Below are 18,921 nucleotides of genomic sequence, written 5' to 3'. Positions count from 1 at the left end.
AGTGAGCGGTGGCGTTGCCTCTAGATGAACAGGACCCCGTGGTGTGGTGGAGGGCTGGATGAACAGTAGACGATGGAGGGGTGCCCGTGGAGGGGTGGTTGAACAGGACCCCGTGGTGTGGAGGGCTAGATAAACAGTAGACGGTGGAGGGGTGCCCGTGGAGGGGTGGTTGAACAGTAGCCGGTGGAGTAGCGCGCGGTGGAGGCTGGATGAACATGAGCCCGTGGAGGCTAGAGGAGGTCGACGGTAGCCCGTGGAGGCTGGAGGAGGTCGACGGTGGAGATGAACAATATCCCGTGGAGTCCCGTTTTGTGGTATGCCACACCCCTCCCGATGAACAGGACCCCGTTTCGACTGTAGGAGGTCTGTTTCATCCGTTTTGCGGTACACCACACCCCTCCCGATCAACAGGACCCCCGTTTCGACCGTAGGAGGTCCATTTCCTCCTTTTCGCATTACGCCACACCCCTCCCGATCAACAGGACCCCCATTTCGACCGTAGGAGGTTCGTTTCCTCCGTTTTGCAGTACGCCAGACCCCTCCCAATCAACAGGACCCCGTTTCGAACGTAGGAGGTCCGTTTCCTCCGTTGTGCAGTACGCTAAGCCTCATTTCCATCGCCTGTTCTGTCCAAGCCCTCCCGATGAACACCACCACGCATTCCGTTCCGACCCAGCTGATTGGCTCCCACACGTTCTGTTGCCTCCCGATGAACACGACGCATTCCGTTGCCTCCCCATGAACACGACGATGATGTTTCTCCGTTCCAACCCAGCCATGTACACGAGCCCTGGCCGTACGTATGCGCGAGTAGGCGTTCGAGACCCCGCCCATATGTACACATACGTGGCCGTATTTTCTTTCTTGCACCCTGACCGCTGTACGTACGTGTACATGCTACGTGCGCGCCTCTACTACGACACGTACACACCTCTACTATGACACGTGCGCGCCTCTACATCCACCAGTATATATGTATGTACACGTTCGCGACCAGAATGACAACGCTACGTACGCTTCGACCAAGTGGGTCCCGACTATCAGGCACTTCCTTGCCTGCGAAGATATAGCTGGTGGGTCCCAGCAGTCAGGGGGGCGAATCTTTTTTTGCCCGGACGCACTTCCTTGCTTGCGAAGATGTAGCTGGTGGGTCCCAGCAGTCAGGGGGAAACGTTTTTTTCCGCGAAATACAGTGGCCCGTCCGGTGGGTCCCAGCTGTCAGGTGGAGGAATCATTATTTTCCACGTAATAAGGAGGCACTTCCTTGCTGCGGCCGTGGACCCAGCTATCAGCCTCTCCATGTACAGTCCATGTTCGATGGAAGTCGTTCCTTGACCATGTTGACCACGCCTCGCCGAGAGCACCAGTGCGGTGGACGACGGTGAGGCCTAGGAAGGGGACGACGGGGAGCCGGGGAAGACGCGGCAGCGGAAGCCCGCGCGGAGAGGAGTACGAGGGTTCACTGGTTTGGCTGCGGTGTGAGGCTGCCGTCACCGCAGGGCCTGGCCAGCGGTGGGAATAGTAGGGGGCGGTGAGGCCTCCGCGGTAGCATAGCCGGCCACGGGAGGCAGGAGCATGCGGCACGACCGGCGCTGCTTTGGGCGGCTGGAGCAAGAAGACCAGAGGTTGAAGAAGCACTACGGCCATTGGATGGACATCGTACTGTCACTGGAGCTAGAATCGTTCATATTGACTAAAGTTGACAAAGGCCCCCGTCCCAGTCAACTTAGTAGGCCCACAAGTCAGCCTCCCACCATGGTGGATCCCAGCTAGCAAGGGGAGTATTCATTTTTTTTTGTGCGTAATAAGGAGGCACTTTCGGTGGGTCCAAGCTGACAGCGAGGGGAACGTTTTTTCGCAAAATACGCTGGCCCGTCCGGTGGGTCTTAGCAGTCAGGGGGAACGTTTTTTCGCCAAATAAGGGCCCGTCCGATGGGTCCCTGCTGTCAGGTGGAGGAATAATTATTTTGCGCATAATAAGGAGGTACTTCCTTGCAGCCGCCTGGACCTAGCTGTCAGCCTCTCCACGTACAGTACTCTTCCGATGGAAGTCGGTCATTGACCACGCCGCGCCGAGAGCACCAGGGCGGTGGTCTGGACGATGGCGAGGCCTAGGAAGGGGACGACGCGGAGCCAGGGAACACGCAGGAGTGGAAGCCCGCGCGGAGAGTAGTACGAGGGTTCACTAGTTCGATTGCGGTGTGAGGCTGCCGTCGCCGCAGAATAACAGGGGGTGTGGGTGAGTATAGGGATGGTCTGGCCAGCAGTGGGAGTAGTACGGGGCGGTGAGGCCTCCGCGGCATCACATCCGGCCACGGGAGGCAGGAGCATGCGACACGACCGGCGCTACTTTGGGCGGCTAGAGCAAGAAGACCAGAGGTTGAAGAAGCACTACGGCCGTTGGATGGACATCGTACGATCACTGCAACTAGAATCGTTTATATTGACTAAGTTGACAAAGCCATTGGTACGCGTCAACTTAGTAGGCCCACAGCTCGGATTTGGTAGAGAAAATATAGCCCATTTGCGATTTGAAAGAATGTACATCCCATTTTTTAATTCTAATGGAATTTACTACAACCCATTTACAATTTGTTAAAAGTACAGCCCAACTTCTAGCTAGGACAACGATTAATAATTTCAAACAACCGCTCAAAACAGAATTCAAAAAAAATTCCCACATTTTGATGGGATCCGAAATATTTTTATCCGAAATTTCTAGTCAGGTTAAATATAATTTCAAAATAAAGTTGTATTACATTAAAATCCAACGAAATATTGCGCACGCAACAAGTAATGAAATTAAAAATTTCAAATTCCAAAAATAATATATTTTTCAAACTAATTACGTGTTTGGTGCATAGTAACTGTCCAGTTATTATAATTACATCCCATTTATTATTTCTTAAAGTCCATTTTCTTGTTAAGCCTAATGCATACCTCCTAGGAAAGTTTGCAGCTCAGCGGGGCGAAGAATAACAAGTTGACCCGGATATTGTGTACAACTGTCGGCCCAGTTGCATTGGTGATGTTGTAAAAAAAGGCCTGTGTGGTACAGTACAACCTAACATGGTTACTCGGCCCACATTCAGCGACACCGGAAAGGCCCAAACAAAGCTTCTCTACAACTTTTTGAAGTCACTGAGCTCAATTAATAACTTAAGAAAAAAGTTAGATTACAGTGGAACCTAATTAAAAGCTGTCACAAGCAAATAAATAATTCAACGGCTCCCACTTGTGTGTGTGCACGCGCACGTGCGTGTGTGTGTGTGTGAGAGAGAGAGAGATAGAGAGAGACCCATCAGTCAATGCTCGTAAATACATCTTTCAGCCATATGCATTGCCGATGCTCAGTAAAAACTTATATAGTTGACACAATCATATAGAACATCATAGCACACTGAACTTGCATACAAAAATTTCACGCAGGCGGCACAATCAGGATGGAAGCAGTGGATCGCTACGGGAAGGGCTATGTTGAAACCAACGAAGTTGTACATAATGGTTCATCGTCTTTATCAATGATGGGGAAATATCTTGAATATTGTGCAAAGAAACCAGACAGACAACACAATAAGTTCTGCTAGCACATTAAGTTGACGTACAACCCTTTCTAAAAATAGTTCAGGTACAAAATTAGAACAGGTCACAATCAAATGTACTGGCATATCAGTGCTTCACACCCATAGCTCGGATTTAACTAGTATATGACAAGATTCAGTTGTTACCTCAAATTAGAGCACATCCAGGCAGCCAGCCCTGCCTCTTCTCCCAAAGAAGCAGTGGCCTCCGCCGCGCGATGGAGTAGGCCCTGTGCCATCCATCGTTTCGAGCAACATGGGGAAAGTCTAAGGTTGACTCCTGTAAAGGACGTCGTCGACGGACCTTGGCACCAGCGGTGGCATCAGGACTTCGATTGATGGATTGACCACTTCTTCGAAATGCACGAACACTCGATACAGGTACATCCCTAACGTGGTCCACGACGGCCTTGGTGGCGACGAATAGTACAACCCTGGTTCCTGCACCGGTATCTCAACACCAATCACCTTCGGTATGGTGGACGGCTTCTTCATCCATGCCATAACCGTCAGAGCCCAGCTGTCTGGAGGAACAAACATACTTACGAGCTCACCTCCAAGGTCGTTGATAAGCTCGTTCATGGACTCGCTGTTCCAAGCACATCGAGGCATACTGTGGAAGGTAAGCTTTGTTAAAAACTCAAGCTCAGAGGGCACCGAGCCCCATCCTGGGTGCCATCGATCAAAGCTCACCAGCGCGCCATCGCAGAACAAACGCCGGGAAGATTCGAACACACGACTACAGTCGAAAGTTGTCCGGAACCTGACGAAGAAATCAGCTGGTGGCGAACAGACTTCGACGCGCAAATATGCTCTCGGCGCGCAAGCGCACAAAAACACCGGTGGCGCCCACATGTCGGCCTAAGAGTCCTTATTCTTTCTTTTTTGGAGAGCCCGACCTTTTTTTCAGGATCTTTTGAGAGCCCGGCCTGAGAGTCATGATTGACCTGTTTGGCATTGCGTTACTATTCGGCCCATATTCAACGACACCTCACTGGCCCAAACAAGTGTACATCATCGAAAAGACACTGAGCTCAAATTATATAACTTTAAAAAAGGAGATATACTCTGAACACTAGAGAATGGTGATGCCCTCATTTAGCCCACCAGTAGTTCGAGACAATAAATAGTTCGAAACAACGATATATACAACATTCAAACACTTACTAGTGACTACTACTGACATAAACAGCAAGACATGATAGTTCATAAGAAGTCTTGCTACACCACCAAAACCCACCCATCTGTAGCGCTCAGACTCTCGTGATCCAGACGAGAATGACATTCTAAACAGAAGCAACTATTACATAGTAAGAGTGACATAGACGAGGATGACCAAATGACAAGGAATATGCATAACAAAAGAAAGAACTACCCATCCAGAACCAGCAGCAAAGACAACAAAGTCATTCGAAGAGATGATCCAACACCATCATAATTTGCAGCCCTGCTTCAGCGACCAGTGATCCGGAGACACCAGTACTCCACCCTTTCGATGCAACAGCCCAATTACCTATCAACCTGAAGGCTTGAACCACATCACTGCCTGTCGTAATTGAGACATCCAAGGATCAAAGTTAATCCGGATGCCTTTGTCATTCTCACCTTCTTTTGGTTGTAGGCTGTATTGTTGATAATCAGGGGAGTTTGCTCCCGAACTCCTAGGGCTCGCCGTGTAGACACAGTTTTCCATAGCAAACAGAGCCTCTTTGCCATCAAGGTCCTTGCCAACGGTGATCTCCTGGTTAATCGGATAATTGAGTCCGAGAAACAGAGAGTGTGAACCAAGGCTGTTTACCCGCCTCCAACTAAAAAAATCCTAAAGGCCCCAACAAGCTGGTATCCTGCTCATAGACGTAAAAGCCATTGTCCGGATACTCACGTATTACACGGTGCTTGTATATAGTGGGGGTTTTGCAATATAACTTTTCCGGCTCATGTGTCCGAGTGATCATCAGTCTTTTGTCGTCGTCTGATCGAGCGGGGAACCGGTTGTGCTTCCCTGTTTTTGGCAAAGGTGGTGTGATTACAAAGGGCAGTAACTGTAGGGACACTGCATCATATCAAAAAGGACAGGCATTGTTAATGTAAGATCAGCATTGTTCAGAGTATGAGTAGGATAATGCAAGAAACAACATTGATATGTCCCTGTTGGAACTGGGAGGAAAATACAGGGAAATGTATACTGGGTTCGAAAATATAGAAGTGCCATGCACGGTTATACTCATGTTATCTCGCAATCGATTCTTCACAGGAAACTACCATGTCATGCATGTTATGTAATCATGTTCTGTCCTCACAAACAAATTCTTCAAGGTAACTAACAGACCATGCATTGTTATATACTCGTGTTCTGTGGGCAAAATTTTTGTGAGGATATTATTCTAGCCATTGATTGTTGAAGGGCGAATATACGTATGTACACATGGTAAGCCAGGATTTCACTACTTCCAAATATAGAGTTCTCCATATGCACATTTGCTTCCCTAATGTATGGTTAGATGAAACCAACAGTGAGGTGCATGTTTCTACAATCTTCTGCAAAACAAGGTCCGCCCAACTGACATAGTAATCTAGATGACTTGGACCGCGATGGTAATACTCTATATAATCCAACGGAGGAAGGATAATCTCATGGGAGGTCTGGAAGTTCACGAGCACCAACTTTTTACCATCTTCTCTGAAGGCAGCCATCCAGTGGGATTTCATGCCGACCCAGTACATACCTGCCAAGAAGTTTTGGGCGATGGTGATCGGATCGATGTCGAGGGAAATGATGTACGGCGACCCACTACATACCTGCAAAGAAGTTTCGGCTAATGGAGATCGGATTGAAGTCGAGGAGCATCATGCACGCCTCCGTATCATGGTGAGCGAATCTCGCAAGACCAGATAGCAGTAAGCAGGGTGTCTTGAAAAGCTTAGGCCTCGCTTCGACGATGGCCGTGTGCATGTCCCTCGAGCATGCAGCCAGCCGCAGGGCGCTCAACATATCCATACACGAACAACAGAGGTCGAGGATGTCACTGGGGAGATTGCTCCAATCGCGGCTCATATGGATGCTGCACGGTTCGCGTTCGGCCATGGTGGAGTTTGGAAGGGGGCTTGATTTACGGGGGAGAAGGATGTCGGTGCTGGAGTGGCTAGCGAGGTAGTAGTGGTACTGGGGGAGGCGAGTGAGGCGACGGTACGCGGGGGCACAGTGAGATGGAGACGGAGACGGAGATGGAGATGGAGTGGTGCTATGGGAGCGGAGAGGGAGACGAGGCGAGGCACCAATGTGCTGTACAGCAGCGGTGACAGACTGCACAGTGCACAGGGTGAGGTTGACTTTGGTAACCCGAACACGCCGCCTGGGCTAGTGTCAGGCGCAGGGTGTTGTCACTTCACTGTGAGGACCGGATGAATAGTATTTTGACCATCAAGTGTACCACAGGTGTACTACTACTACTCCTACTAGTAGGAACATGAGTACTCCAGTATTGTATAGCGGAAATAGGTCTCCCGTGCTAGCATGCCTGTTCACTTCATCGTTCAGGTATCATCCATATTGCGAGCAGAACCAAATTCTCGTGCATGCCCAATCAACGCCCTGTCGTGATGCATCCAGTGGTTGTTCTGGTGCATCAAGGACGGCATGCAGATCGTTCCACACTTGAGAAGAGGAAAAATGGAAAGGTAGAACATGGCAGCAGAGGAAGAGAACGCTGGCTAACGAGGCTGGGAGGGGATCGAGCAGGAAGTTAATGCTCCACGCCTAAAGGTTTTGGGAAAACCTGATTTTCATAAGGTGAATTATACTCACCTAAATGGAGGGAGTATTCCTTAACCAAAGAATATTGTGTCTCCCACTCACGCGCTAAAAAAACTATGACACATTTTTTATCTATTTGCATAGGTCCCACCTATCAAGAAGGATGGGCACGTACACGAACAGGTACGACTCATTAGTCTACCCGCATAGCCTTTTCGTTTAGTCTACCTAGCCGTCTAATCAACTGCCTGCACGCCACTTCTCCCATTTACTTCTCCATCGGGAACCAATTCTCCTCAGCTTCTTCACCTTCCCTTCATCTTCATTTGCATCCATACCCCACTGCGTTCACATTGTTTTAACCTCTTTAAATAATCATCTACTACTTCAACTAGACTAGCCATCTAATCCTAATTCTCCAAACCATAGCCCTTCGTTCCAGCGGTTCCAAATGGCGAATGAGATCGAGATGCAGGTTTTTAGCGTCCAACATGTCCTCGTCGAAGGCTCGATGCGCATAGTTGCCACCGTCACCGTCCACCCAAGGGTTGTTCGGCAGTGGCTCAACAATGTATCCAACTCCCTCGAAAAGGTAGAGACGAGGGTTATCGGTCTCGAGGCAGAGTACACGGAGCGTGCCCCTCGGAAGATCCAGCGCGCCGCCATCCTTCAGCTGTGCCACGAAGATGATGTTTTGGTGTACCACATCATACACTCGCCCTCCATACCAGGTGAGCTTCACGATTTCTTGTCTTGGGAGGACGTATACTTCTGTGGGGAAGCCATCGAAGGAGACAAACAAAAGCTGGAGCCGTACAACCTTGATTTGAAAAGGATCGCTGACCTACAAACCAGAATCAAAATTCTTGTAGAAGATTGTGATAAACAGACACCATCCTATTCAACGTAGCAAATTTTGTGCTCGGTACAAATCTTCAGAAGGGTGATGAGACGGTGGCATTAAGGTCGTCTGGATGGGAGAATTATCCCTTGACATACGAGGAGATAAAATATGCTGCCCTCGATGCCCGTGTGAGCTTCGAGATAGCTGCAAGGTCCAAAGAGCTTGTTGCGAAGCCGTCTCCCACAGAGAATGAGAAGAAGAAGAAGAAGAAGAAGAAGAAGAAGAAGAAGAAGAAGAAGAAGAAGAGGTTGCACCAGCAGGAGGGCATTATGGATGGATGAACTATTTCCTCTCTTGTAAAAAATTATTCCCTCTCGGTGTATATTGATATAGATGGACTATTTCGATGGTGTGCATGTCTTTGGAACAGAGTAGTAGCATGGGTCCGTTTTACTATAAGGAACTATTTATCCGCATATATAGCTTTGTCTGCTACTCCTTCCAGTGATCGGTATGCAGTGCATGTGTCCATAGACATGACAGCTTGTTCATGGAAGTTCAACTATGACAACCATCACGTTTCATCTCGTGATTCCCACGACGCCTCTCCAACCCACGGCACCACGCCCCCCGACGTGCACCTCACCCCTCTCGGCGTTGATACGTCTGCAACGTATCTACTTTTCCAAACACTTTTGCCCTTATTTTGGACTCTAACTTGCATGATTTGAATGGAACTAACCCGAACTGACGCTGTTTTCATCAGAATTACCATGGTGTTATTTATGTGCAGGAGCAAATGTTCTCGGAATGACCTGAAACTTCACGGAGACACTTTTCAGAAAATAAGAAAAATACCTACCAAAGATGAAGGCCAGGGGGGCCACCGTCTTGCCACGAGGGTGGGGGGCGCGCCCCCTACCTCATGGGCCCCCTGTTGCCTCTCCGACTCCAACTCCACCTCCATATATTGAGTTTCGGGGAGAAAAAAAATGAGAGAGAAGAAATCATCATGTTTTACGATACGGAGCCGCCGCCAAGCCCTAAAACCTCTCGGGAGGGCTGATCTGGAGTCCGTTCGGGGCTCCGGAGAGGGGATCCGTCGCCATCGTCATCACCAACCATCCTCCATCACCATTTTCATGACGCTCACCGCCGTGCGTGAGTAATTCCATCGTAGGCTTGCTGGACGGTGATGGGTTGGATGGGATCTATCATGTAATCGAGTTAGTTTTGTTAGGGTTTGATCCCTAGTGTCCACTATGTTCTGAGATTGATGTTGCTATGACTTTGCTATGCTTAATGCTTGTCACTAGGGCCCGAGTGCCATGATTTCAGATCTGAACCTATTATGTTTTCATCAATATATGAGTGTTCTTGATCCTATCTTGCAAGTCTATAGTCACATATTATGTGTTATGATCTGTTAACCCCGAAGTGACAATAGTCGGGATACTTACCGGTGATGACCGTAGTTTGAGGAGTTCATGTATTCACCATGTGTTAATGCTTTGTTCTAGTTCTCTATTAAAAGGAGGCCTTAATATCCCTTAGTTTCCGTAAGGACACCGCTGCCACGGGAGGGTAGGACAAAAGATGTCATGCAAGTTCTTTTCCATAAGCACGTATGACTATATTCGGAATACACGCCTACATTATATCAATGAACTGGAGCTAGTTCTGTGTCACCCTAGGTTATGACTGTTACATGATGAACCGCATCTGGCATAAGTCTCCATCACCGATCCATTGCCTACGAGCTTTCCATATATTGTGCTTCGCTTATTTACTTTTCCGTTGCTATTGCTATCATCACTACAAAATACTAAAAATATTGCTTTTACTACTGTTACCTTTTGCTACCGTTATCACTACTATCATATTACTTTGCTACTGAACACTTTGCTGCAGATATTAAGTTTCCAGGTGTGGTTGAATTGACAACTCATCTGCTAATACTTGAGAATATTCTTTGGCTCCCCTTGTGTCGAATCAATAAATTTGGGTTGAATACTCTACCCTCGAAAATTGTTGTGATCCCCTATACTTGTGGGTTATCAATACCATTTTCTGGCGCCGTTGCCGGGGAGCATAGCTCTATTCTTTGAGTCACTTGGGATATATATCTGCTTATCATTATGAAGAACTTGAGAGATCCAAAAACCAAGATCTATCCCTCAACTACGAGGGGAGGTAAGGAACTGCCATCTAGCTCTGCACTTGATTCACCTTTTGTTTTGAGTAAGCTTGCGACACCTACACCTGCTTCTGCTATTCGTTCTGATATGTCGCATGTTATTGATGATGCCTCTTCTGCTATGCATGATACTTATGATGAAACTACCTCTATGGCTGATACTACTATGCCACTTAGTGAATTTCTTGATGAACAACTTGCTAGGGCTAGGGAAATTGAAAATATTGAATTTGATGATACTGATGAAAGTGATGATGAAGAACCACTTGCTATTCCTAAGGGTTATGTATTTGATCAAGATGCTTCTTTAGCCATTTTAGCTTGCAGAAATAGAACTGAACTTAAAAGATTATTAGCTAAATGGAGTAAGCAATCTCTAAATGCTAGAACGAAACCTGACCCTGCTTTTGCTACTTCACCTATCTTTGTTACTGATAAGGATTATGAATTCTTTGTTGATCCTGATATAATTACTTTGGTTGAATCTAATCCTTTTCATGGTTATGAATCTGAAACTGTTGTGGCACATCTTACTAAACTGAATGATATAGCTACCCTGTTCACTAAAGATGAGAGAACTCGCTACTTTTACATCCTTAAAATTTTTGCGTTCTCATTAAAGGGTGATGCTAAGATATGGTTTAATTCTCTTGATCTTGGTTGTGTGCGTAATCCCTAGGATATGATTTATCACTTCTCTGCTAAATATTTACCTGCTCATAAGAAACAAGCTGCTTTAAGGGATATATATATATATAATTTTGTGCAAATTGAAGAAGAGAGTCTCCCACAAGCTTGGGGGAGGCTTCTCCAATTACTTAATGCTTTGCCTGATCATCCTCTTAAGAAAAATGAAATACTTGGTATCTTTTATAATGGACTAACCGATGCCTCCAGAGATTACCTGGATAGTTGTGCTGGTTCTGTTTTCAGGGAAAGAACACCGGATGAAGCTGAAATTCTATTGAATAATATGTTAACAAATGAAAATAATTGGACACCTCTGGAGCCAATTCCTGAGCCTATTCCTAAACCAACTCCGAAGAAGAGGGTATTCTATTTCTCAGTCCTGAAGATATGCAAGAGGTAAAGAAATCTATGAAAGAAAAGGGTATTAAAGCTGAAGATGTTAAGAATTTACCTCCTATTGAAGAAATACACGGTCTTAATTTACCGCCTATTGAAGAAACACATAATCTTAATCCTTTACCTATTGAAGAAACTCATGGTCTTGATAACCCGACACGGGTAGTAAAGGTAAATTCTCTCTATAGATATGATAAAGCTGTAATCCCATTTACTAAAATTGCTAGCCCATGCTTAGATGAGTTTGATAAATTTATGGCTAAGCAAGAAGATTTTAATGCTTATTTTGGTAGACAATTGAAATACAATTCAAATATGCTTGGACACTTGGGTGATTATATGGATAATGTTAAAGGTGAACTTAAACTTATTAGTAAACATGCTTCTATGGTTACCACTCAAGTAGAACAAGTACTTAAAGCTCAGAGCGATTTGCTCAATGAATTGAACAGTAAGAATAATGATAATGCTGTTAGAGTTATGACTAGAGGTGGTAGAATGACTCAGGAACCTTTGTATCCTGAAGGCCATCCTAAAAGAATTGAGCAAGATTCTCAGAGAAATAATATAGATGCACCTAGTTCTTCTAAAAAGAAGAAAAAGAAAAATCATAGGACTTTGCATGCTTCTAGTGATCCTATTGTTGAAACACCTGAGAATTCAAATGATATTTCTATTTCTGATGCTGAAACACAATCTGGTAATGAACCTGAAACTAGTGATAATGTTAATGATAATGTTCATGATGATGCTCAACCTAGTAATGACAATGATATAGAAATTGAACCTGCTATTGATCTTGATAACCCACAATCAAAGAATCAACGTTATGATAAGAAAGTGTTGCTAGGAAACACGATAAAGAAAGAGAGCCATGGGTTCAGAAACCCATGCCCTTTCCTCCTAAACCATCCAAGAAAAAGGATGATGAGGATTTTGAGCACTTTGCTGAAATGATTAGACCTATCTTTTTACGTATGCGATTAACTGATATGCTCAAAACTAATCCTTATGCTAAGTATATGAAAGATATTATTACAAATAAAAGAAAGATACCGGAAGCTGAAATTTCCACCATGCTTGCTAATTATACTTTTAAGGGTGGAATACCAAAGAAACTTGGAGATCCAGGAGTACCCACTATAGCATGCTCCATTAAAAGAAACTATGTTAAAACTGCTTTATGTGATCTTGGAGCCGGTGTTAGTGTTATGCCTCTCTCTTTGTATCGTAGACTTGATTTGAATAAGTTGACACCTACTGAAATATCTTTGCAAATGGCTGATTAATCAACTGCTATACCTGTCAGTATTTGTGAGGATGTGCCTGTTGTAGTTGCAAACGTTACTATTTTAACAGACTTTGTTATTCTTGATATTCCCGAGGATGATAGTATGTCTATTATTCTTGGAAGACCCTTTTTGAATACTGCAGGGGCTGTTATTGATTTCACTAAAGGCAATGTCACTTTTCATGTTAATGGTAATGAGCATACGGTACACTTTCCGAGGAAACAACCTCAAGTTCATAGTATCAACTCTATTGGAAAATTCCATCGATTATATTTGGAGGTTTTGAATTTCCTCTTCCTACTGTCAAGAAGAAATATGATATTCTTATTAGTGGCGATGTGCGTATCCCCGTTGAGGTAACATAGTGTTATTCGAAATTTCTCCCGTTCCATGTTATTCGGAATGAGTTCGTTAACAAGACTTGATCAACCTTGTTAGTGGATTCCTTTTGATGATCATGAGATGGATGAAACTAGAAGGCACAACCTGTTGTACCCTCCTTTTACTTTCTGTTATTTATATAAAATAAAATAAAAATAGTATTTTTTGTCTGTTATCTGATTATCCGTGCAATATAAAAATACCCCGAAAATAAAAGTTCTCCAAATGCCCTGAAAATTAAACATGATTTTTTCTAGAATATTTGAGGATTTATGGAACTGAGAACACACCAGGGGGGTCAACCACCTGCCCACGAGGGTGGAGGGCACGCCCCCTGCCTTGTGGGCCCACGGTGGCCTTCCTCCACTTATTCTCGCACCCATACACTCCTTCTTCCTCCCCAAACACGAAAAACCAGCTCAAACCCGAGTCCAAGCTCATTTTGCTACCATTTTCGATCTCCTTGCTCAAAGCACCTCTCACAAAACTGCTTAGGGAGATTGTTCCTTGGTGTGTGACTCCTCCATTGGTCCAATTAGTTTTTGTTCCAGTGCTTTATTCATTGCAAATTTTTGCTGCTTAGGTGACCCTGTTCTTGAGCTTGCATGTCAAATTTATATGGTCAAAAGTAGTTTTGATGCATGATATAGGCCCTAGGCACTTGTAGGAGTAGTTGCTATCAATATTATTGAGTTTGGTTTACTTTTATTTTGAAGTTACTAAACATTTCAGATTTTTTCAGAAAATGATGAGGAGACTTTTGAGGGGCTCATCGAGCCAAAGCTCGAAGGAGAAGGCACTGAAGCCTAAATATAATTTGCCTCGCACCGCAAAGGTTCGGGCGTGTGAATGGCCTTCCGAGGATTTCTTGAGAGCAGCCGGGATTTATGAAGATTTTCATGAGTTGGCTCAGACTGCAGGCCTTACCGCTTTCCTCCACGACCAATGCGATCAGTATCTCTTGCTCACAAATACCTTTGTGCAAAAATTTCATTTTCATTCTAGGAACTCACCACCTACGGTGGAGTTTCATTTATATGATGAGCATAAGGAGATGTCACTTTATGATTTCTGTCGGATTTGTTTAGTCCCTTTTGAGGGCAATACAGAAGAACCACATCGCGATGATGTGGAGGGATTTATCGACACTATCATTGTAGGGGAAACAAGTAAGGTTTCCGATGCATGAATCACTAGCATACACTTTCCTATTTTACGCTACTTTGCTTTATTTGCTAGTTGTTGCTTAATTGGTCGCGGAAACTATGGAGACCTGAGTATCCCTGATATTATTATTTTGCACCACGGTTTATGCGGTGATAACTCTTTTAGTATGGGCGGCATTATTGCCAAACGGTTAAGTCTGAACCGTACCAAGGGCCCCATCTTTGCAGGCATCTATGCTACACGCCTAGCTGCACATTTTAACATACCTATTAAGCATGCTGGGAAGGAAGAAAAAGTGCGGCCTCGTGTTTATTTAGATTATAAAAGTATGGTGGCACATGATTTTATTGTTAAGAATAGGGAAGGAGAGCTTAAATATCAATTGTTCTTTAATAAACATCATCCTGAGACTATTACCTTGCCTGCTCCTTCTTTGTTTGATTTGACTGTAGGCACGTACCTTGTTCCATTGCCGGCTATCCACGCCTACCGGAACCCTGCACCAGCCGAGGAGCCAGAGCCGGAACCACAATTTGATCCTTCATGACAGTCTAATTACCAGTGGGATCCGGAGATGATTGTCAGCCAATGGCAATCGGAGCCTTCCTCCTCTTCTTCCTAGTACGACCCCAACTATTATTATGGATATCCGCCAGGCTAGCCGTGGCCATAGACCAACTTAGGCCAAAAGCCTAAGCTTGGGGGAGTACGTATTTCTCAAGGACATTACATTTAAGCTCACACACTCATTGCTAGATGTCGGTGCTCATACTTTTTCATTGTATCATCCATGCTAGTCTATTTTCCTTTTTATGCTTTCTTCTTGTGTGTTTAAAAAACCTTAGTAAAAACCAAAAAAATAGATGTAGCTTTTAATTAGTTTATTTCCATGCTTGTAGTAATAATTAAAAAGAAAACCCAAAAAGATTTCTTGTTCTTCTTTTGCTTGTTGGGAACTTTCCCGTGTAAATAGTTTTATTTCTTTTCTTTGGGGGTCGATAGGAGAAGACCATAATTAAATTGTTGAAATGGCTCTTGTATGCATTATTGTTGATCTGACAAAAGAGCCCATATTGTCTTGTCTTCTCTTGTTTATTGAATGCCTGCAGATTCCAGCTTAGTCCAATGCACATGCATTATTATTATTATTCACATCGTTCGGTCGTGCAAGTGAAGGGCAATTATGATGATATATGATGGACTGGCCGAGATGAGAAAAGCTGGTATGAACTCGACCTCTTTTTTTTGTAAATATGATTAGTTCATCGTTCTTGATTCGACCTATTATGAATAAACATGTTTGCAATGACAAATAGAGATCATAGTTTCTTGTGCCATGTTTGATTAGCTATGATTTATAATGGTTTACCTTGCGTGCCAACATGCTATTGAGATGGTTATGATGTGGTATGATAGGGTGGTATCCTCCTCTAAATGATTTAAGTGACTCGACTTGGCACATGTTCACGCATGTAGTTGAAACAAAATCAACATAGCCTTCACGATATTTATGTTCATGGTGGATTATATCCTACTCATGCATGCATTCGATGTTGATTAATTTTAATGCATGTTCATGACTGTTGTCGCTCTCTAGCTGGTCGCTTCCCAGTCTTTTGCTAGCCTTCACCTGTACTAAGCGGGAATACTGCTTGTGCACCCAAACTCCTTAAACCCCAAAGTTATTCCACATGAGTCTACTATACCTACCTATATACGGTATATACCTGCCGTTCCAAGTAAATTTGTATGTGCCAAACTCTAAACCTTCAAATAAATATCCTGTTTTGTATGCTCGAATAGCTCATGTATCAACTAGGGTTGTCTGTATCTTCCATGTTAGGCGGGTTATTCTCAAGAGGAGTGGACTCCGCTCCTCACTCACGAGATAAATGGCTGGTCACCGGGATGCCCAGTCCCATGCTTCATGCAAACTAAATCAAAATAATTGCAAACAAAACTCCCCATAGGACTCTTGTTAGTTGGAGCCACTCGTTATTTCGAGCAAGCCATGGATTGATGCTTGTGGTGGAAGGGGAGTATAAACTTTACCATTCTGTTTGGGAACTGCCTATAATGTGTGTAGCATGGAAGATATCGCCATCTCTTGGTTGTTATGTTGACAATGAAAGTATACCACTCAAAATAGTATTCACCTCTGTTTCAAAACCGAGCTCTGGCACCTCTACAAATCCCTGCTTCCCTCTGCGAAGGGCCTATCTATTTACTTTTATGCTGAGTCATCATCCTCTTATTAAAAAGCACCAGTTGGAGAGCACTGCTGTCATTTGCATTCATTATTGTTAGTTTACATTGAGTATGACTTGACTGGATCTCTTTTACCATGAATTACAATGTCTAGTCAGTCCTTGGTCTTTAAAGGTGCTCTGCATTTATGTTTTGCAGTCTTAGAAAGGGCTAGCGAGATACCACCTTGTTATATCATATTATGATTGTTTTGAGAAAGTGTTGTCATCTGAGTTTTATTATTATGGCTCGCTAGTTGATTATGCTATTGATATGAGTAAACTTGAGACCTATGCGTTATGGCGAATGTGGTTAGTTATAATCTTTGCTAAAAACTTGAATGCTGGCTTTACATATTTACAACAACAAGAGCAAACAGAGTTTGTAAAAGTTTTTCTTTATCATTTTCAGTTTGTCAACTGAATTGCTTGAGGACAAGCAAAGGTTTAAGCTTGGGGGAGTTGATACATCTCCAACGTATCTACTTTTCCAAACACGTTTGCCCTTGTTTTGGACTCTAACTTGCATGATTTAAATGGAACTAACCCGGACTGACGTTGTTTTCAGCAGAATTACCACGGTGTTATTTATGTGCAGGAGCAAACGTTCTTGAAATGACCTGAAACTTCACGCAGACACTTTTCAGAAAATAAGAAAAATACCTGCCAAAGATGAAGGCCAGGGGGCCCACCGTCTTGCCACGAGGGTGGGGGCGCGCCCCCCTACCTCATGGGCCCCCTGTTGCCTCTCTGACTCCAACTCCACCTCCATATATTGAGTTTCAGGGAGAAAAAAATGAGAGAGAAGAAATCATCGTGTTTTACGATACGGAGCCGCCGCCAAGCCCTAAAACCTCTCACGAGGGCTGATCTGGAGTCCATTCGGGGCTACGGAGAGGGGAATCCGTCACCATCGTCATCACCAACCATCCTCCATCACCAATTTCATAATGCTCACTGCCGTGCGTGAGTAATTCCATCATAGGCTTGCTGGACGGTGATGGGTTGGATGGGATCTATCATGTAATCGAGTTAGTTTTGTTAGGGTTTGATCCCTAGTGTCCACTATGTTCTGAGATTGATGTTGCTATGACTTTGCTATGCTTAATGCTTGTCACTAGGGCCCGAGTGCCATGATTTCAGATCTGAACCTATTATGTTTTCATCAATATATGAGTGTTCTTGATCCTATCTTGCAAGTCTATAGTCACCTATTATGTGTTATGATCCGTTAACCCCGAAGTGACAATAATCGGGATACTTACCGGTGATGACCGTAGTTTGAGGAGTTCATGTATTCACCATGTGTTAATGCTTTGTTCCGGTTCTCTATTAAAAGGAGGCCTTAATATCCCTTAGTTTCCGTAAGGACCCCGCTGCCACGGGAGGGTAGGACAAAAGATGTCATGCAAGTTCTTTTCCATAAGCACGTATGACTATATTCGGAATACATGCCTACATTATATCAATGAACTTGAGCTAGTTCTGTGTCACCCAAGGTTATGAATGTTACATGATGAACCGCATCCGGCATAATTCTCCATCACTGATCCATTGCCTACAAGCTTTCCATATATTGTGCTTCGCTTATTTACTTTTCCGTTGCTATTGCTATCATCACTACAAAATACCAAAAACATTGCTTTTACTACTGTTACCTTTTGCTACCGTTATCAGTACTATCATATTACTTTGCTACTGAACACTTTGCTGCAGATATTAAGTTTCCAGGTGTGGTTGAATTGACAACTCAGCTGCTAATACTTGAGAATATTCTTTGGCTCCCCTTGTGTCGAATCAATAAATTTGGGTTGAATACTCTACCCTCGAAAACTGTTGCGATCCCCTATACTTGTGGATTATCAGGCGGCACCGCCCCTCTGCCTTTGTGTGCATGACATGTGGGCCACCTAAAATGCGGCGAGCATCAAGTTTCTACCACAGCCACCCGCGATTCCCACGACGCCGCTCGAACCCATAAAACCACACGTCCCCCAACCTGCGCCTCACCCCTCTTGGCCCCACTGCCCCTCTGCCTACGGGAGCATTACATGTGGACCAGTCACCTATCGGGTCCACATGTTATTGACTCAAAGGTAGGTGTAGTAAGGCGCTGAAGCTCAGTCCCGACGGCCCAGAGAGGGAAATGTTACTCCTGCACCATGGCTTGTGGTGCTCCCGCAGCACGAACTCGTGCCAAACTCGAGATTTGTTTCTTTACTATACATGCACGCAATGATTTAATGGACACTGTAATCTCAACATGTGATGGGGAGCTCTAAATTTGAATTTGAAACTTATAAAATGAAAAGATTCAAAACAAATAAAGTGGGAGAGAGGGAGTATATCGTAGGATGTGTCCCATACAAAATA

Source organism: Triticum dicoccoides, chromosome 7A (genome assembly GCF_002162155.2).
Source record: "Triticum dicoccoides isolate Atlit2015 ecotype Zavitan chromosome 7A, WEW_v2.0, whole genome shotgun sequence".
In the NCBI taxonomy this organism is placed as follows: domain Eukaryota; kingdom Viridiplantae; phylum Streptophyta; class Magnoliopsida; order Poales; family Poaceae; genus Triticum; species Triticum dicoccoides.
This window is presented reverse-complemented; position numbering follows the sequence as displayed.